Source organism: Pristiophorus japonicus, chromosome 2, assembly GCF_044704955.1.
Source record: "Pristiophorus japonicus isolate sPriJap1 chromosome 2, sPriJap1.hap1, whole genome shotgun sequence".
NCBI classification, from domain to species: Eukaryota; Metazoa; Chordata; class Chondrichthyes; family Pristiophoridae; genus Pristiophorus; species Pristiophorus japonicus.
The window spans coordinates 53247173-53269315 of record NC_091978.1 but is presented as its reverse complement, the minus strand read 5'-3'; the positions used below and the strand labels follow the sequence as shown (position 1 = coordinate 53269315).

At 44.6% G+C, this 22143-nt stretch overlaps 1 pseudogene; it reads left to right on the top strand.

The window, feature by feature from the left end:
* Positions 1-10705: 10705 nt before the first annotated feature.
* LOC139228674 (zinc finger protein 229-like) lies at positions 10706-18831 on the top strand (annotated as a pseudogene).
* The last annotated feature ends 3312 nt before the right edge of the window (positions 18832-22143 follow it).

The window sequence follows — 22143 nt, the reverse complement described above, 5'->3', positions numbered from 1 at the left end:
ATAAAGGGGCTGCAGGTGGGGTCAAAACTAAAAATCATGGTTTAAAAACTAGTATTAAAACACTACCTAAACGCACGCAGCATTTGAAATAAAGTAAATAAGTTAACGGCACAAATCATTACAAATGGGTATGATTTGGTGGCCATTACAAAACGTGGTTGCAGGGTGGCCAAGACTGGGAATTAAACATACGGGGTATCTGACAATTCGGAAAGATAGACAAGAAGGGAAAGGAGGTGGGGTAGCTCTGTTATTAAAGGATGATATCAGGGCAGTTGTGAGAGACGATATTGGCTCTAATGAACAAAATATTGAATCATTGTGGGTGGAGATTAGAGATAGTAAGGGGAAAAAGTCACTGGTGGGTGTAGTTTATAGGCCCCCAAATAATAACTTCACGGTGGGGCGGACAATAATCAAGGGGATAATGGAGGCATGTGAAAAAGGAACGGCAGTAATCATGGGGGATTTTAACTTGCATATCGATTGGTCAAATCAAATTGCACGGGGTAGCCTTGAGGAGGAATTCATAGAATGCATACGGGATTGTTTCTTAGAACAGTATGTTACAGAACCTACAAGGGAGCAAGCTATCTTAGATCTGATCCTGTGTAATGAGACAGGAATAATAAACGATCTCCTAGTAAAAGATCCTCTCGGAATGAGTGATCACAGTATGGTTGAATTTGTAATACAGATTGAGGGTGAGGAAGTAGTGTCTCAAACGAGCGTACTATGCTTAAACAAAGGGGACTACAGTGGGATGAGGGCAGAGTTGGCTAAAGTAGACTGGAAACACAGACTAAACGGTGGCACAATTGAGGAACAGTGGAGGACTTTTAAGGAGCTCTTTCATAGTGCTCAACAAAAATATATTCCAGTGAAAAAGAAGGGCGGTAAGAGAAAGGATAACCAGCCGTGGATAACCAAGGAAATAAAGGAGAGTATCAAATTAAAAATCAATGCGTATAAGGTGGCCGAGGTTAGTGGGAAACTAGAAGATTGGGAAAATTTTAAACGACAGCAAAGAATGACTAAGAAAGCAATAAAGAAAGGAAAGATAGATTACGAAAGTAAACTTGCGCAAAACATAAAAACAGATAGTGAAAGCTTTTACCGATATATAAAACTGAAAAGAATGACTAAAGTAAATGTTGGTCCCTTAGAAGATGAGAAGGGGGATTTAATAATGGGAATTGTGGAAATGGCTGAGACCTTAAAACAATTATTTTGCTTCGGTCTTCACAGTGGAAGACACAAAAACCATGCCAAAAATTGCTGGTCGCGGGAATGTGGGAAGGGAGGACCTTGAGATAATCACTATCACTAGGGGGGTAGTGCTGGACAGGCTAATAGGACTCAAGGTAGACAAGTCCCCTGGTCCTGACGAAATGCATCCCAGGGTATTAAAAGAGATGGCGGAAGTTATAGCAGATGCATTCATTATAATCTACCAAAATTCTCTGGACTCTGGGGAAGTACCAGCAGATTGGAAAGCAGCTAATGTAACGCCTCTGTTTAAAAAACGGGGCAGACAAAAGGCAGGTAACTATAGGCCGGTTAGTTAAACATCTGTAGTGGGGAAAATGCTTGAAGCTATCATTAAGGAAGAAATAGCGGGACATCTAGATCGGAATAGTGCAATCAAGCAGACGCAACATGGATTCATGAAGGGGAAATCATGTTTAACTAATTTACTGGAATTCTTTGAGGATATAACGAGCATGGTGGGTCGAGGTGTACCGATGGATGTGGTGTATTTAGATTTCCAAAAGGCATTCGATAAGGTGCCACACAAAAGGTTACTGCAGAAGACAAAGGTACGTGGAGTCAGAGGAAATGTATTAGCATGGATCGAGAATTGGCTGGTTAACAGAAAGCAGAGAGTTGGGATAAATGGGTCCTTTTCGGGTTGGTGGTGTGCCACAGGGATCAGTGCTGGAACCACAACTGTTTACAATATACATAGATGACCTGGAAGAAGGGACAGAGTAGTATAACAAAATTTGCAGATGACACAAAGATTAGTGGGAAAGTGTGTTGTGTAGAGGACACAGAGAGACTGCAAAGAGATTTAGATAGGTTAAGCAAATGGACTAAGGTTTGGCAGATGGAATACAATGTCGGAAAATGTGAGGTCATCCACCTTGGGGGGAAAAAAACCAGTAAAAGGGAATATTATTTGAATGGGGAGAAATTACAACATGCTGCAGCGCAGAGGGACCTGGGGGTCCTTGTGCATGAATCCCAAAAAGTTAGTTTTGCAGTTGCAGCAGGTAATCAGGAAGACGAATGGAATGTTGGCCTTCATTGCGAGAGGGATGGAGTACAAAAGCAGGGAGGTCCTGCTTCAACTGTACAGGGTATTGGTGAGGCTACAACTGCGTGCAGTTTTGGTCACCTTACTTAAGGAAGGATATACTAGCTTTTGAGGGGGTACAGAGACGATTCACTCGGCTGATTCCGGAGATGAGGGGGTTACCTTATGATGATAGATTGAGTAGACTGGGTCTTTACTCGTTGGAGTTCAGAAGGATGAGGGGTGATCTTATAGAAACATTTAAAATAATGAAAGGGATAGACAAGATAGAGGCAGAGAGGTTGTTTCCACTGGTCGGGGAGACTAGAACTGGGCCACAGCCTCAAAATACGGGGGAGCCAATTTAAAACCGAGTTGAGAAGGAATTTCTTCTCCCAGAGGGTTGTGATCTGTAGAATTCTCTGCCCAAGGAAGCAGTTGAGGCTAGCTCATTGAATGTATTCAAATCACAGATAGATAGATTTTTAACCAATAAGGGAATTAAGGGTTATGGGGAGCAGGCGGGTAAATGGAGCTGAGTCCACGGCCAGATCAGCCATAATCTTGTTGAATGGCGGAGCAGGCTCGAGGGGCTAGATGGCCTACTCCTGTTCCTAATTCTTATGTTCTTAAATAAGGAGACCAAAACTGTACACAGTGCTCCAGGTGTGATCTTACCAACACCCTGTACAGTTGGAGCAGAACTTACCTACTTTTATACGCCATCCCCATTGCAATAAAGGTCAGCATTCCATTTGCCTTCCTAATTGCTTGCTGAACCTGCATATTAACATTTGGCTGATCTTCGACCTTAACTCCACTTTCTATGGAACATTCCTCGGTCATTCCCACAAAGCTGTAAATCCCCATCCCACACATTCTCCTCCCTGTGCTGAAATCCAAATTCATTGCACCATCTCCATCATTTTCTTCTCCAATCTCAGTGTTCTTCCTCTCTCTACTCTGTTTGGGTTCAGTTCTACACCGCTGTGTGCACAGTGAGAATAAAATCAATGAGCTGATGATTTTCTCTCCTTGTCACTGGGCCTTTTTTGATGGACCAATAGGGTGACACTGGGACCAGACAAGAATCAGCACAACAAGGCTCCCTTTTAGGGGCCACTAATATGGGGAGAAACATGTGGTCCAATCAAACTGACAGAGAGAGACACTTAGGTCCTGCCCACTTTTTGTACTCCGCATGTGCCGTGAGCCCCGCCATTCCAAGATGGTGGCCACTGACCGGGCCTGTCATCTGGGGACAGGCTTTGAAAAAACCTATTCGGAACCTCCAACCTACACCAAGTTTTTATAAAGCTCTTAAACCCACCCACGGGTACAACCATCCCCTGCGCCCACAATCTTGACCTGCCTGTTCCACCTCTCGCTGAACTGACTAGCCTGCAGTTGCCCGGTTTATCCGTAGCCATTTTTTAAACAGGGCTTGTAATCCTTCAGTCCTCTGGCACCACCCCCATATATTCGAGGCCTAAGACCCACACCAGATGTGTGTAAAGCGGATATTGTGGAGTGTTTTCTATCGGACCTGGGCCTGCACTCGGTGTGTGTGAAGTCCGCTTCCCCCCGGGGTTTATTAACCCACTCCATCATCATCATAGGAGGATCTCGTATCGATAGAAACATAGAAAATAGATGCAAGAGTACGCCATTCAGTCCTTCGAGCCTGCACCACCATTCAATAGGATCATGGCTGATCATTCACCTCGGTACCCCTTTCCTGCTGTCTCTCCAGACCCCTTGATCTCTTTAGCCGTCCGGGCCATATCTAACTCCCTCTTGAATATATCTAATAAACTGGCATCAACAACTCTCTGCAGTAGAGAATTCCAGAGGGTAACAACTCTCTGAGTGAAGATGTTTCTCCTCATCTCGGTCCGAAATGGCTTACCCCTTATCCTTAGACTGTGACCCCTGGTTCTGGACTTCCCCAACATCGGGAACATTCTTCCTGCATCTAACCTGTCCAGTACCGTCAGAATTTTATATGTTTCTATGAGATCCCCTCTCATTCTTCTAAAATCCAGTGAATACAAGCCCAGTCGATCCAGTCTCTCCTCATATGTCAGTTCTGCCATCCTGGGAATCCGTCTGGTGAACCTTCGCTGCACTCCCTCAATAGCAAGAGCGTCCTTCCTCAGATTAGGAGACCAAAACTGAACACAATATTCCAGGTGAGGCCTCACCAAGGTCCTGTACAACTACATTAAGACCTCTCTCCTCCGATACTCAAATCCCCTAGCTTTGAAGGTCAACATGCCATTTGCCTTCTTCACCGCCTGCTGTACCTGCATGCCAACTTTCAATGACTGATGTACCATGACACCCAGGTCGCGTTGCACCTCCCCTTTTCCTAGTCTGCCGCCATTCAGATAATATTCTGCCTTCATGTTTTTCCAAAGTGCATAACCTCACATTTATCCACATTATACTGCATCTGCCATGCATTTGCCCACTCACCTAACCTATCCAAGTCACCCTGCAGCCTCTTAGCATCCTTCTCACAGCTCACACCGCCACCCAGCTTAGTGTTGTCTGCAAACTTGGAGATATTACACTCAATTCCTTCGTGTAAATCATTGATGTATATTGTAAATAGCTGGGGTCCCAGCACTGAGCCCTGCGGCACCCCACCAGTCATTGCCTGCCATCTGAGAAGGACCAGTTTATTCCTACTCTCTGCTTCCTGTCTGCAAACCAGTTCTCTATCCACGACAATACATTACCCCCAATACTATGTGCTTTAATTTTGCACACAAATCTCTTGTGTGGGACCTTATCAAAAGCCTTTTGAAAGTCCAAATACACCATATCCACTGGTTCTCCCTCGTCCGCTCTACTAGTTACATCCTCAAAAAATTCTGAAAGATTTGTCAAGCATGATTTCCCTTTCATAAATCCATGCTGACTTGGAGCGATCCTGTCACTCCAATAATTGTCAATCTTTAATAATTGATTCCAACATTTTCCTCACGACTGATGTCAGGCTAACCGGTCGATAATTCTCTCTCCCTTCTTAAAAAAGTGGTATTACATTAGCTATCCTCCAGTCCATAGGAACTGATCCAGAGTCGATAGACTATTGGAAAATTATCACCAATGCATCCACTATTTCTAGGGCCACTTCCTTAAGTACTCTGGGATGCAGACTATTAGGCCCTGGGGATTTATTGGCCTTCAATCCCATCAATTTCCCTACCACAATTTCCTGACTAATAAGGATTTCCTTCAGTTCCTCCTTCTCGCTAGACCCTTGGTCCCCTAGTATTTATGTAAGGTTATATGTGTCTTCCTTCGTGAAGACAGAAGCAAAGTATTTGTTCAATTAGTCTGCCATTTCTTTGTTCCCATTATAAATTCACCTGATTCTGACTGCAAGGGACCTACGTTTGTGTTCACTAATCTTTTTCTCTTCACATAACTATAGAAGCTTTTGCAGTCAGTTTTTATGTTCCCAGCAAGCTTCCTCTCATACTCTATTTTCCCTCTCCTAATTAAACCCTTTGTCCGCCACTGCTGAATTCTAAATTTCTCCCAGTCCTCAGGTTTGCTGCTTTTTCTGGCCAATTTATATGCTTCTTCTTTGGATTTAACACGATCCTTAATTTCCCTTGTTAGCCACGGTTGAGCCACCTTCCCTGTTTTGTTCTTACTCCAGACAGGGATGTACAATTGTTGAGGTTCATCCATGTGATCTTTAAATGTTTGCCGTTGCCTATCCACCATCAACCCTTTAAGTATCATTCGCCAGTCTATTCTAGCCAATTCACGTCTCATACCATCGAAGTTACCTTTCCTTAAGTTCGGGACCCTAGTCTCTGAGTAACTATGTCACTCTCCATCTTAATAAAGAATTCTACCATATTATGGTCACTCTTCCCCAAGGGACCTCACACAACAAGATTGCTAATTAATCCTTTCTCATTACACATCTCCCAGTCTAGGATGGCCAGCCCTCTAGTTGGTTCCTCGACATATTGGTCTAGAAAACCAGCCCTAATACACTCCAGGAAATCCTCCTCCACCGTATTGCTACCAATTTGGTTAGCCCAATCTATATGTAGATTAAAGTCACCCATGATAACTGCTGTACCTTTATTGCACGCATCCCTAATTTCTTGTTTGATGCTGTCCACAACCTCACTACTACTGTTTGGTGGTCTGTACACAACTCCCACAAGTGTTTTATGCCCTTTGGTATTCCGCAGTTCTACCCATACAGATTCCACATCATCCAAGCTAATGTCTTTCCTTACTATTGCGTTAATCTCCTCTTTAACCAGCAATGCTACCCCATCTCCTTTTCCTTTCAGTCTATCTTTCCTGAATATTGAATACTCTTGGATGTTGAGTTCCCAGCCTTGGTCACCCTGGAGCCATGTCTCCGTAATCCCAATTATATCATATTCGTTAATAGCTGCCTGCACAGTTAATTCATCCACCTTATTCCGAATACTCCCCGCATTGAGGCACAGAGCCTTCAGGCTTGTCTTTTTAACACACTTTGTCCCTTTAGAATTTTGCTGTAATGTGGCCCTTTTTGATTTTTGCCTTGGGTTTCTCTGCCCTCCCCTTTTACTTTTCTTCTTTCTATCTTTTGCTTCTGCCCCATTCTACTTCCCTGTCTTCCTGCATAGGTTCCCATTCCCCTGCCATATTAGTTTAACCCCTCCCCAACAGCACTAGCAAACACTACCCCTAGGATATTGGTTCCAGTCCTGCCCAGGTGCAGACCATCCGGTTTGTACTGGTCCCACCTCCCCCAGAAGCGGTTCCAATGTCCCAGGAATTTGAATCCCTCCCTCCTGCACCACTCATCAAGCCACGTATTCATCTTAGCTATCCTGCCATTCCTACTCTGACTAGCACACGGCCCTGGTAGCAATCCTGAGACTACTACCTTTGAGGTCCTACTTTTTAATTTAACTTCTAGCTCCCTAAACTCAGCTTGTAGGACCTCATCTCATTTTTTACCTATATCATTGGTACCTATATGTAGCACGGCAGCTGGCTGTTCACCCTCCCCCTCCAGAATGCGCTGCAGCCGCTCTGAGACATTCTTGACCCTTGCACCAGGGAGACAACATACCATCCTGGAGTCTCATTTGCGGCCGCAGAAACACCTATCTATTCCCCTTACAATAGAATCCCCTATCACTGTAGCTCCCCCACTCTTTATCCTGCCCTCTTGTGCAGCAGAACCACCCCTGGTGCCGTGCACTTGGCTGCTGCTGCCTTCCCCTGATAAGTCATCTCCCCCAACAATACCCAAGGTGATGTATCCGTTTTGGAGGGAGATGCCCACAGGGGACCACTGCACTACCTTCCTTCCGCTGCTCTGCCTGATGGTCACCCATTCCCTATCTGCCTGTGTAACCTTTACCTGCGGTGTAACCAACTCACTAAACGTGCTATTCACGCTATCCTCAGCATCGCGGATGCTCCAGAGTGAATCCATGCGCATCTCCGTGCCGCAATGCGGTCTGTCAGGATCTGCAGCAGGATACACTTCCTGCACATGTAGTAATTAGGGACACTGGAAGCATCCCTGAATTCCCACATAGCACAGGAGGAGCATGACACGAGTTTGGGCTCTCTTGCCATGACTTTACCCTTAAATTACTTAATTTGGCAACAATGCCAAAGGTTTCTTACTGCTAAAAGGGATGAGTTCAGGTGTTTCAATGAAGGACCTAATATTCCAGGTCCAGAACTACATGTTGAAGGGTAGAAGATGCCTGTGTATGGATTTTTTTAACGTGTGGTGGCTGTTGCACACCATCCACCACACCGGCTTGACAGAGCTCAGTCTTGGTCCAGTGGCAAGGATTAACCAAGACGACTGGAGACCAGCTCTGCTGCATGGACCTTGTGCACATACATATTGCAATGTGGGCTGGCCCGCACTGCTCCTGGGCCCCTCACCTCTTCTGGGCCCCGAACTCACGCCTTTTTTGGATCCAGATCACGTCACTCCACAATCACTCACCGCATCTGCGCCCTAACCTTGCTGCTCCTGCTGTACCTGCCTACGCTCCCATCAGCGACCTGGACCTTGGTGACGCCCAATACAGTCGCCCTCTTCACAGCCGTCTCTCTCTGGTACGTGCTGTACCTTGAAGTGGTATGCTCCTCTGTACAATACTAAGCAGCAGTCAACATGGCTCTTGAAGGCATCCATCACTTCTTTGAGGAAGTGACACCCTAAGTGGACCGAGGAAATCCCTGTGATGTAGTATACCTAGACTTCCAAAAGTCAAAAGGCTATTAGTTAAACTGAAAACTAGGGGTTATAGGAGTTGGGTTGAGGGTGGGGGGGGGGGGGGGGGGGGGGAAGGAAAGTGAGGTGCCTGGATCTTTGTGTTGGGGCCAATGGCTTTTAATTTACATAACTGATTTGGATTCAGAAACTCAATGCACAATGCTCAAATTTACAGATAATACCAAGCTAGATGAGCCAGTGGTATCAGATAAGGCAGTCGGAAATTATGGAATGGGTTGGACAAAAGATGTAAGTCAAACGTAAATGTGGACAAGTGTAAAGTACTGCACGTAAGAAGATAAAATAAATGACATACATTCTCTATGTATGGTGTTGAAATAGCCAAGGAGGAAGCAGAAAGAGACCTTGGAGTCTTAGCAGATTCAACGTTGAATATGTCAAACCAATGCAGAGTAGCAATCAATAGAATGTTGAAGTACAAGATCTTCCTGGGTGCAGGTGCAGTGTATTACACTGGGTGCAATGAGTAACAGAAAGTTGGGCAGGTTGGAGCACACACCTGTAAAGTAACCTACCTGATTTTCCTTTAATTTAAATTAAAGATAGAAAATCAGGCAGGTTCCTTTATAGGCCTGGGCCATTGGAGGGAGCAGCGTGTGGCAGCCCGGCCTGGAAACCGTCGCGTTCCCGGCCTGCAAGACCTTCAGCAGGCCGGGGCCATTGCAGGGAGCAGCATGCGGCAACGTGCCATTTCAGGGAGCAGCGCGTGCTGCTGCAGGAGAGCGACGGCTGCGAAGCCAGGTCGCTGATTGCAGTGCGGGCAGGCACAGCAGGAGGGACGAAGGAGTGGCAAGAGTTTGTAGATGGAAGTGACCGGGGCCCAGGAGAGGCGTGAGTTTGGGGCTCAGAAGAGGCGAGGGCCCGGGGCAGCAGGGGCCAGCCCACACTGCGTTGTGTGTGCGCACTAGGTCTGTGCAGCAGAGCTGGTCGCCAGTCGCCTTGGGTAATCTTTGCTACTGGACCAAGACTTAGCTCTGTCAAGCCCGTGTGGTGGCTGGTGTGCAACGGCCACCACACATTAAAAAAATCCACGCACAGGCGTCTTCCACCCTTCAAGATGTAGTTCGGGATCTGGAATATTAGTTCGGGATCTGGAACATTGAAACACCTGTGAACTCATCTCTTTTTGGCGTGGACTCACTTCGAGGGACTGCCTATGATGATGATGCTGATGATTATAGGATGGAGAACCAGGACAATCACTCCTAACATGTCAAAGGAAGTTGGAACCAACCTGTACAGGGTTCTGGGTCAGACCACACTTTGAGGACTGTGTCCAGCTCTGCTTTCTGAGACACAAGCGAGACATTCTAGCACCGGAGGCAGTGCAGAGAAAAGCCACAAAGCTGATCACTACTGTCAAAATGTTGAGCTAAGAGGAAAGGCTGGAGAGACTTTGGCTTTTCAGTCTGGAAATATTGATCTAATATTATTACTTAAAATTAAATTACAAGAGTAGGACAAATAGACGCCAGTTCAAATTAATCAATGGCAAATTCAGGAGCTGATGTCAGAAAACTTTTTTATACACAAAAATGATTAATATATGGAATGGATATCCAGCAAGAATAGTGGACATGAAAACCTTAGAATCTTTTATGAAAAAATTGATGCTGATAGGGGGGGAATCTCACTGAAATATGACCTTGTAAAGCGTGCTTCTGAAACAATTTATTGCAGGTGTGTACTACTGTCTAATTTGTAATTTTATTATTTAATTTTATACTTTTTTTTGCACTTAAAGCAAAATCAATTATTAAAATGTAGTCTCTTGACTATTTTAGCAGTTAGTAACTGCAAGTGATTATAGATAGTCCCGTGTTACATATCCTTCCTCAACTGAGAGAATAGTTTTAAGGCTGCTTTTGAAATTAGTTTGGGCAGTCTTAACCCAGTTCTGAGGGACTCAACGCTCCCTCCGCCCATCTCTCAACTGCTGTCATCGCTCCGCCTACCGCTTCGCGCGCATGCTCAGACAGAGAGGGATCATCCGGCTGGGTGCCGCAAGCCCCGCCCCTCCCGCACTCCGATTGGTTGGAGGACCAGCCGCCCGCTCTTCCTATTGGCCCGCTGCTGCCGTCAATCATCCGGACACTGAGCTGAGCATGCGCGGGCGGCGGCGCCGCCAGACGGTGACGCAGGAGGTGAGTGAGCTCCAGGGAGCGGGTTAGAGAATCTCTGGGGGCAAAAACACTGAGTGCGGCCAGGGGCCCGAATATAAACCGGTAAACATTCTCTACCCCGCCCGCCGGCTCCCGGGTTCGCCCCGGCCCGCAGGTGCGGCCAGCGTATGCGTCAAATTCTCAGGGAGCGTCTGTAAGTGAAGGCGCAATGGTGGCCGAGCAGGGAGTGTCTGTAAATGAAGGAGAAATGTTGATGAGTAGAGAGTGTCTGTAAAGAATCCTAGAATATTACAGCGCAGCAGGAGGCCACTCGCCCATTGAGTCTGCGCCGGCTCCTTCGGAGAGTAATCCAGTTTGTCTCACTCCCCGGCTCTTTCCCCAACTCCCAGCTATATCATGTTGCTTCAAGTGTTTATCCAATTCACTTTTGAAGGCTACTATTGAATCTATATCCACCATCCTATCAGACAGTGCATTCCAAATTCTACCATGAAAATGATTTTCCTCATGTGACCTCTGTTTTCTTCAATCACCTTAAATCTGTGTCCTCTGGTTATCAGCGATTGGAAACAGTTTCTCTTTATTCTTATCTAAACTCCTAATGATTTAATAGAAACATAAAAAATAGGTGCAGGAGTAGGCCATTCGGCCCTTCGAGCCTGCACCGCCATTCAATGAGTTCATGGCTGAACATGCAACTTCAGTACCCCATTCCTGCTTTCTCGCCATACCCCTTGATCTCCCTAGTAGTAAGGACTACATCTAACTCCTTTTTTGAATATATTTAGTGAACTGGCCTCAACAACTTTCTGTGGTAGAGAATTCCACAGGTTCACCACTCTCTGGGTGAAGACGTTTCTCCTCATCTCGGTCCTAAATGGCTTACCCCTTATCCTTAGACTGTGACCCCTGGTTCTGGACTTCCCCAACATTGGGAACATTCTTCCTGCATCTAACCTGCTTGAACCCGTCAGAATTTTAAATGTTTCTATGAGATCTCTTCTCATTCTTCTGAACTCCAGTGAATACAAACCCAGTTGATCCAGTCTTTCTTGATATGTCAGTCCCGCCATCCCGGGAATTAATCTGGTGAACCTTCGCTGCACTCCCTCAATAGCAAGAATGTCCTTCCTCAGGTTAGGAGTGCAAAACTGTAGACAATATTCCAGGTGTGGCCTCACCAAGGCCCTGTACAACTGTAGTAACACCTCCCTGCCCCTGTACTCAAATCCCCTCGTTATGAAGGCCAACATGCCATTTGCTTTCTTCACCGCCTGCTGTACCTGCATGCCAACCTTCAACGACTGATGTACCATGACACCCAGGTCTCGTTGCACCTCCCTTTTCCTAATCTGTCACCATTCAGATAATAGTCTGTCTCTGTTTTTACCACCAAAGTGGATAACCTCACATTTATCCACATTATACTTCATCTGCCATACTCTCCTATCAAATCTCCTCTTAGCCTTCTCTGCTCCAAGGAGAACAATCCCAGCATGTCCAGACTCTCCACATAACTGAAGTCCCTCATCCCAGGAACCATTCCAGTAAATCTGTTCTATACCTCTCCTCCAAAGCTTTTGCGTCATTCCTAAAGTGTGGTGCCCAGAATTGGACACAACACTCCAGTTTTATATAGGTTTAGCATAACTTCCTGATTTTTGTACTCTATGCCTCTATTTATAAAGCCAGGGTCCTTTATGCTTTTTTAAGTGCTTTGTTAACCTGTCCTGCCACCTTTAAAAGATTTAAAAAAAATCTTTAAATATTTTTAAAAATGTAGCAGAAATGATGACTGGTCAGGGAGCGTCTGCAAAGGAAGGAGAAATGGTGAAGCCTCAATATTAAAACTTTCATCCTTGTTTTCAAATCGCTCCATGATCTCACCCCTCCCATTCTCTGTAACCTCCTCCAGCCCTACAACCCTCCGAGATCTCTCTACTCTTCCTAATTCTGGCCTCTTGTGCATTCTCAGTTTAAATCAAACCACCATTGGCATCCAAGCCTTCAGCTACCTGGGCCCTAAACTCCGGAATTCCCTCCGTATACCTCTCTGCCCCTCAACCTCTCTCTCCTCCTTTTAAGATGCTCCTTAAAACCTATCTCTTTGACCAAGTTTTTGGTCACCTGTCCTAATATTTCCTTATGTGGTTTGGTGTCAAATATTTAGATTCTCTAGAGTTTACAAGAATGAGAGGTGATCTAATTGAAACATACAAAATTCTTACAGGACCTTGACAGGGTAGATGCATAGAGGATGATTCCTCTGGCTGAGGAGTCTAGAACCAGGGTTCACAGTCTCAGAATAAGGGGTCGGCCATGCGGAGAAACCTCTTCACTCAGATGGTGGTGAATCTTTGGAATTCTCTACCCCAGAGGACTGTGGGGGATCAGTCTTTAAGAACATAAGAAATAGGAGCAGGAGTAGGCCATTTGACCCCTCGAGCCTGGTCTGCCATTTAATAAAATCATGGCTGATCTGATAATGGACTCGGCTCCACTTCCCTGCCCGCTCCCCATCACCCTTTGTTGCCTTATCGCTCAAAAATCAGTCTATCTCCGCCTTAAATATATTCAATGTCCCAGCCTCCACAGCTCTCTGGGGCAGAGGATTCCAGATTTACAATCCTCTGAGAGAAGAAATACCTTCTCATCTCAGTTTTAAATGAGTGGCCCCTTATTCTGATACTATGCCCCCTAGTTTTAGTTTCCTCTATGAGTGGAAATATCCTCCTCTGCATCCACCTTATCGAGCCCCCTCATTATCTTATATGTTTCGATAAGATCACCTCTCATTCTTCTGAACTCCCATGAGTATAGAAAATAGGTGCCGGAGTAGGCCATTCGGCCCCTCGGGCCTGCACCACCATTCAATATGATCATGGCTGATCATGCAACTTCAGTACCCCATTCCTGCTTTCTTTCCATACCCCTTGATCCCTTTAGCCGTAAGGGCCACATCTAATTCCCTTTTGAATATATCTAACGAGCTGGCCTCAACAACTTTCTGTGGTAGAGAATTCCACAGGTTCACAATTCTCTGAGTGAAGAAGTTTCCCCTCCTCTCGGTTCTAAATGGCTTACCCTTTATCCTTAGATTGTGACCCCTGGTTCTGGACTTCCCCAACATTGGGAACATTCTTCCTGCATCTAACCTGTCCAATCCCGTCAGAATTTTATGTTTCTATGAGATCCCCTCTCATTCTTCTAGATTCCAGTGAATATAAGCCTAGTCGATCCAGTCTTAATATGTCAGTCCTGCCATCCCGGAAATCAGTCTGGTGTAACTTCACTGCACTCCCTCAATAGCAAGAATGTCCTTCCTCAGATTAGGAGACCAAAAATGTACACAGTATTCAAGGTGTGGCCTCACCAAGGCCCTGCACAACTGCAGTAAGACCTCTCTGCTCCTATACTCAAATCCTCTCGCTATGAAGACCAACGTGACATTTGCTGCCTTCACCACCTGCTGTACCTGCATGCCAACTTTCAATGACTGATATACCATGACACCCAGGTCTTGTTGCACCTCCCCTTTTCCTAATCTGTCACCATTCAGATAATATTCTGCCTTCCTGTCTTTGCCACCAAAGTGGATAACCTCACATTTATCTACATTATACTGCATTTGCCCACTCACCTAACCTGTCCTAGTCACCCTGCAGCCTTTTAGCATCCTCCTCACAGCTCACACTGCCACCCAGCTTAGTGTCATCTGCAAACTTGAGATATTGCATTCAATTCCTTCATCTAAATCATTAATGTATATTGTAAATAGTTGAATTCCCAGCACTGAACCTTGCGGTACCCTACTAGTCAATGCCTGCAATTCTGAAAAGGACTCGTTTATTCCTACTCTCTTTTTTTCTTCCTGTTTGCCAACCAGTTCTCTATCCACGTCAATACATTACCCCCAATACCATATTCCCAACCTACTCAACCTATCTTCATAAGTCAACCCCCTCATTTCTGAAATCAACCTGGTGAACCTTCTCTGAACAGCCTCCAATGCAAGTATATCCTTCCTTAAATATGGAAACCAAAACTGTATGCAGTACTCTAGGTGTGACCTCACCAATACCCTGTGCAATTGTAGCAGGTGTAGTTTTTAACTACTGAGCAGCTCTTTGCCGCTTTGCTAATTATAGCAATTCAACTATTCTCAGGGTTTATGTTTAATTCAAACTGGGAGACTCTTGTTCAGATTATAACAAATGATTTTAATACAGGTATATTGAGTAAAAGCAACAGAAATTTATCAAGTAAATTACGTTCTGTTACAAAAAGTAATATGTAACAAATGATAGTCATAGCCTGTTCTCAACAGCGTCCTCTCGAGAGACCGTAGTGCCGTCTCTACCCTGAAGATTCTTTCTTCCTGTTGTCTTGATTCACACTGCCTTCCTGGTAGAAGAGCTATTACTTTATACTCTTTTCTTCCCATTCAAATGCTGTGAAAATCTGCAGCTGTTCCAACCTCAATAGTTTTTATTGTTTTGACCTTCTATGTTATCTGTATCTCTCCTTCTCTGGGGCAGGAATCACTTCTCTGAGAACAATTATACAGACCATGTCCTGCAGAATAATGAGCTTGGCTTTACAAAATTATGATAAAAAATGGTACATGCTGCATACCTCTATCTTATTGATTAATACTTTTGGCCTTGATCATTCTGGTTCTAACTGAAGCTGTATCAGCAGTTACAAAAATAGGTAACATCATAATGGCTCAATTTATCAGAATGCTTTGCTTCTCGGCTTTTGGCCATTTTAAAACCCATTTTTTGTTATACGGCCATTTTCTGAGTGAATTTTACATACAATCAATGCAAAGGAAGTTACAAACATACAGGGAATTCATTAATTAAAGACGTTTAAAATAAGCTTCTTAATTCTAACTTCTAACAGGCGATATCTTACACAAGACTTCTCTGCTTTTATACTCTATCCCCCTTTGCAATAAAGGCCAACATTCCATTTGCCTTCCTGATTACTTGCTGTACCTGCATACTAACTTTTTGTGTTTCATGTACAAGGAGCCCCAGGTGTCTCTGTACCGCAGCACTTTGCAATTTTTCTCCATTTAAATTATAATTTTCTTTTCTATTATTTCTGCCAAAGTGGATAACCTCACATTTTCCCACATTGTACTCCCATCTGCCAAATTTTTGTCCACTCACTTAGCCTGTCTATATCTCTTTGCCGGATTTTTTGTGTCCTCCTCATAATTTGCTTTCCCACCCATCTTTGTAGCATCAGAAAACTTGGCTACATTATACTCAGTCCCTTCATCTAGGTCATTAATATAGATTGTAAATAGTTGAGGACCCAGCACCGATCCCTGCGGCATACCACTAGTTACTGTTTGCCAACCGGAAAATGACTCGTTTATCTCGACTCTCTTTTCTGTTAGTTAGCCAATCCTCTATCCATGCTTATCTATTAACCCCAACCCCGTGAGCTTTTATCTTGTGCAGTAACTCTTTTATGTGGCACCGTATCATCTTTGAATATATTCAAGACAGAAATCAATAGATTTTTGGATATTAAGGGAATCAAGTGATATGGGTATAGTGCAGGAAAGTGGAGTTGAGGTAGAAGATTAGCCATGATCTCATTGAATGGTGGAGCAGGCTCAAGGGGCCGAATGGTCTATTCCTGCTCCTTGTTATGTACTTATGTTTTCTGATGATGCTCCTGTGAAGCACCATGGGCCATTTTACAGTGTTAAAGGTGCTTTATAAATCCAAGTTGTAGTTGTCTATAAAGGAACGAGAAACGGTGACTGGTCAGGGAGAGCACTTCATCGGAACTGGGAGAGCATGGCAGATAGACAGCTTAAAGGGAGGGATAAAGTAAGGGTCAGAAGAGAGAGAGAGAGAGACCTCATGCACAAGAAATGAACTGTAAAGTTAGTGGGAAACTGACGGAGAACAAAAGGTGGCACAATGGGAGAAAGTATAGAAATAAAAGACATACAGAAAAGAAAAAGAAAGATGTTAATTTATTTAGCACCTTTCACAACCACTAGACGTTGCAAAGCCCTTTACAGCCAATGAAATACTTCTTGAAGTGTAGTCACTGTTGTAATGTAGGAAATGCGGCAGCCAATTTGCAATGTGATCATGACTAGATAATCTGTATCACTGATGTTGATTGAGGGTTAAATATTGGCCAGGACATCAGGGTTAATTCCCCTGTTCTGCTTGAAATAGTGCCATGGGATCTTTTCCGTCCACCTGCGAGAGCAGACGGGATCTCGGTTTAAGGTCTTATCCGAAAGACGGCACTCCTTCAGCACTGCACTGGAATGTCAGCCTAGATTTTTGTGCTCAGTCTCTGGAGTCGGACTTGAATCCACAACCTTGTGACTCAGGTGAGAGTGCTACCAACTGAACCACAGCTGACACAAATATTAGACATAGTTAATGCAGGTTAGCTCAGTTGGAGATGTTAGACGATGCATTTATCAATGTTGAGATTTTTTTCTATTCCCCAAAATCAGTAGGATTCTTGGAACGTTAAGGTCAAGGTTCACGGATTAAATTTATATAATACTTAATCACACATTAGAAGGAAAGAATGTTCCATAGAAAATAGAATTGTCTGTTCTGAATTTCTATCCTGTACTTACAGCGATTACTTTTGTAAACTCCTTTTACAGGGTATTAGAAGGGCAGGATTTGCAGACAGGAAACTCAAACGAAACATCATGTCAAGATCTGACAGAATCACTCGATTCATCAGGACCTGAATATCATCAGTCTTTGAATGTGGAAGGGGAAATGTTTGTCTGTTCTGCCTGTGGGAAAAGATTTCAAACATCAGTGTGACTGGAAAAGCACCAAGACACACACACCCGAGTGAGAGTGTTCTAGTGCACTGACTGGTGAAAGAGCTTTAACCAGTTACACAGCCTGAAAAATATTGCACCGTTCACAGCGGGGAGAAACCGTACACGTGTTCTGTGTATGGACGAGATTTCAACTGATCGTCCAACCTGGAGAAACACAAGGACACACGCACCACGGAGAAGAGGTGCAAATGTGGGGACTGTGGGAAGGGATTCAATTACCCCTCTGAGCTGGAAACTCATCGACGCAGTCACACCGGAGAGAAGCCGTGGAAATGTGGGGACTGTGGGAAGGGATTCAATATCCCATCCCAGCTGGAAGCCCATCGTCGCACTCACACCGGGGAGAGACCGTTCACCTGCCCCGTGTGTGGGAAGGGATTCACTTGGCGATCCTATCTGTTTACACACAAGCGACTTCACACTGGAGAGAGGCCGTTCACCTGCTCTGTGTGTGGGAAAGGATTCACTCTGTCATCCAGCCTCACTTCACATCAACTTGTTCACACTGACAAGAGACCGTTTAAATGTTCTGACTGTGAAAAGAGCTTTATAAGCACAAGGGATCTTCTGACACACCAGCGAGTTCACACCGGGGAGAAGCCGTTCACCTGCTCCGTGTGTGGGAAGGGATTCACTCAGTCATCCCACCTGCTGTCACACCAGCGAGTTCACACTGGGGAGTGGCCATTCACATGCCCCATATGTGGGAAGGGATTCACTTGTTCATCCCATCTGCTGACACACCAGCAAGTTCACACAGGGGAGAGGCCATTCACCTGCTCAGTGTGTGGGAAGGGATTCACTCAGTCATCCAACCTGCTGACACACCAGCGAATTCACACTGGGGAGAAGCCATTCACCTGTTCTGTGTGTGGGAAGGGATTCACTCGGACATCCACCCTTTTGATTCACCAGCGAGTTCACACTGGGGAGAGACCGTTCACTTGCTCTGTTTGTGGGAAGGGATTCACTCAGTCAGCCAACCTGCTGACACACCAGCGAATTCATACCGTGGAGAGGCCGTTCACCTGCTCAGTGTGTGGGAAGGGATTCACTCGGACATCCACCCTTTTGAGTCACCAGCGAGTTCACAAGTGACTGCAGTGGTTGGATTCTGCTGTTAATCACATCCAGGACTCAACCATGTTCATTCTGACAGAGTTTGTTTCTGCTGATGTTAATAACCTCTATAACTGGGCTGGAGTTTAATATTTTTATATCTGTCAAATAGATTAGGTTTGTTTCAAACACACACTGTGTCGGATCATTGATTTCTCTAAGATAAGAGCAGACAAATTGATGTCATGTTCCAGATTGCTCCATTTTGGGACCTTTTCTCCTTTCTAACTCGAGATTGTTTCGGTTCTCATACTTCGGTTACTCTCATGGACAAGTCCCAGCTCCCCATACCTTCCAGAGTGTCTCTCCTCTGTATCTAAACTGTGCTGTACTTGCCCTGGGAGTGTTTAAAATAAATATAAACAAAAAGGCTAATGAAATGTTAACTTTATGACTATGAGGTCTAGAATATAAAGGGGTGGAAGTTCTGCTACAGATATAGAAAGCCCTGGTTAGCCCACATCTGACGTACTATGTATAGTTCTGGGCACCCTACCTTAGAACCAATATACTGGCCTTGGAAGGAGGGCAGCACAGATTCACCAGCATGTTACCAGGGCTCCAAGGGTTAAACAATTGAGAGTTTACATAAATTAACCGTGTATTCCCTGGACTATAGAAGGTTAAGGGGTGATTTGATTGATGTTATTTTGAAAACAATTGTTAGGGTAGATAGAGAGAAGCGTTTTCCGCTGAAATTAATAATGGAGAACAGGGAAATGACAGAGTTGTTAAACAAATATTTTGTATCGGTCTTCACGGTAGAAGCCACTAAAAACATCCTGATAGTGGATAATCAAGGGGCTATAGAGAGGGAGGAACTTAATACAATCACTATCACTAAAGAAGTAGTACTCAGTAAAATAATGGGTCTAAAAGGCGGACAAGTCTCCTGGGGGAAACTAAAACTAGGGGACATAGTCTCGGAATAAGGGGCCGCCAATTTAAAACTGAGATGAGGAGGAATTTCTTCTGAGAATTGTGGGTCTATGGAATTCTCTGCCCCAGAGAGCTATGGAGACAGAGTCATTGAATATATTTAAGGTGGAGATAGACAGATTTTTGAGCGATAAGGGAATAAAGGGTTATAGGGGGAGGGTAGGAAGTGGAGCTGAGTCCATGATCAGATCAGCCATGATCTTATTAAATGGCGGAGCAGGCTCGAGGGGCCAAATGGCCTACTCCTGTTCCTATTTCTTATGTTTTTATGGTGGGGAGTCTAGGACGAGGAGACATAACCTTAAAATCGGAGCCAGGCTGTTCAACACTTCTTCACACAAAGGATGGTAGAAGTGTGAAAGACTCCCACAATGAGCAGTCGATGCTTGCTCAACGAATAATTTTGGGCTGATTGTGGTTTCTTCCCATTGTCCTGTTGCTTGTTCCTGTGGATTGGATTTTTATTTGTTCGTTTCAGTTTCACTGCTGGACCCACCACTCAAAGCACTTTGTCTGATCTGCCCCTGCGAATGAGCAGACTCCTACCTCATCTCCCACACTGCACCTTCTCTCTTTTCCCCCTTGATTGTGTTGCATACTCTGGGCCTTGGCCCTTCCCTGAGGATTCTCAGTATGAACACGGGGAGATGTGTTTTGAGACAGGATGTCCCAGCTCTCCACCTTTAAAGGGACAAGGAGAGGACCAGCTGTGCTGAATTGCCCTGTTTTATGATATCACTGCAGTGCCTAGCAACCAACCTCCCTGAGCCCTGCTCATTATGGGCTGGGGTTAGCTCAGTGCTGTTACAGGAAGGGAAACAGGAGCAGGATTCGACCCGTGTGGAGCCCAGGATTAATAGGGAGAGGTACAGGATCAATTTATACCTTATTGAATGAGAAATGTCATTGTCCCAGACACTTCCTGTCCCTCAGTATTTGTGTCTGTGGGAGAAGGATATCAGTAAAGTTCTGTCTACACTGCCCTGGGAGTGTTCAATGGGACAGTGTAGAGGGCGATTTACTCTATCTACCCCGTGCTGTACCTGACTGCAGAGTGCTCCAGGCAGACACTCGGTGCTCAGAATACCCCATACCCCAGCACTGACATCCATAACCTTGATGAGAATAACATTTAACCCAATGATAAGAAACCCATCAGTTTTTTCCTCGAATACAGATCCGGAGAGACAGTGAGTGTCCCGAACATTTTTGTAAAGTGTGCTCGATAATTCATCCCTGGGTCTGAGCCTTTTGCTGATGATTTGAATTTGATGCCCTCGAGTTACTGACTCACCGACTGGTGGAAATAGTTTTTCCTCATTTACCTGATCAAATTTTGAACACCTCCCTCAGATCTCCAATTACCCTTTGTTCTAATGAAAATAGCCCCAGTTTCTCAAACCTCTCCTGATAACTAAAGCCTCTTTTCCCTGGTATCATCTCAGTGAATCTCTCTGCAACCTCTCCATGGCCTTCCAGGTGTAAGGTCCCCAATATTTGACACAATATTCAAATTGCAGCCTAACCAATGATTTGTAAAGGTTTACATGATCTCTGCCCTTTTGTATTCTAAATCCCTATTTATAAAACCTAGGATGCCATGTCCTCTTAAGCATTTTATCACCTTGTCCGCCCACTTTTAAAGATTTGTGTATCTGAACCACTTGTAGCTTTTAGAGATATTAACATAGATGGCTTCAAACACATTAACTGAAAATGTCTGATATAATGTGTATTCTGGTAAAGAGAAGTTTAGTCTGAGTTAGAAACTCAAACAGGCACTTCACTGCAGACAGGTCACCATGGCTCAACACTGATAAGACATTCCATTCACTAAACCAACTGGTTGGAATCTCTAATCAGAACAGGGGAAAGAACAGGAATTGTCTGTTATTAACCACAATATAAGCTTAAACCAGAGTGAGTAATAGAATAGATTAAATTAGAATGTGTGATGTTTGTACCTATAATTGTGAAACTATAGGAAATAACAGAATTAACAGCAGGCAGGCTAGCTTCGGGATAATGAGAAAATTACTGAAGAAAAGTAACTGATGGCACCAGGGAATGCGTCCTTGTAAATCACAAATTAGAGAAGTTCCAGCTGTCTTTCCTCATTTCCTGCCAAATCCCAGCAGAGAAGACAAAGAAGAGTTCGGTGCCAGAGGTGGATCATTGCAGGGTATAAAAGTGAGGGGAGACTGATGTAAGGGGGCAGTGGGGACTGGAGACACCGGAGATCAAGCTCAGGGTGCCCGAGGCTCCATCCAATGGGCTGACCTCGTATTACTGTGGACACATGGGACTTGCATGTTTACTCTGATTGATGGATCAGTATAAGATGCGGTAGAGGACAGAGAATCTGCTCATCTTACATTTCTTAAGGTTTTAAAGTTGCTGACACTGGACTCTCGAAACTGCTAATCAATTAGACGTGGTATTAGCTAGAATCAAACCAAACATCACATCAAGATCTGACAAAGTCACTCCATTCATCAGGACCTGA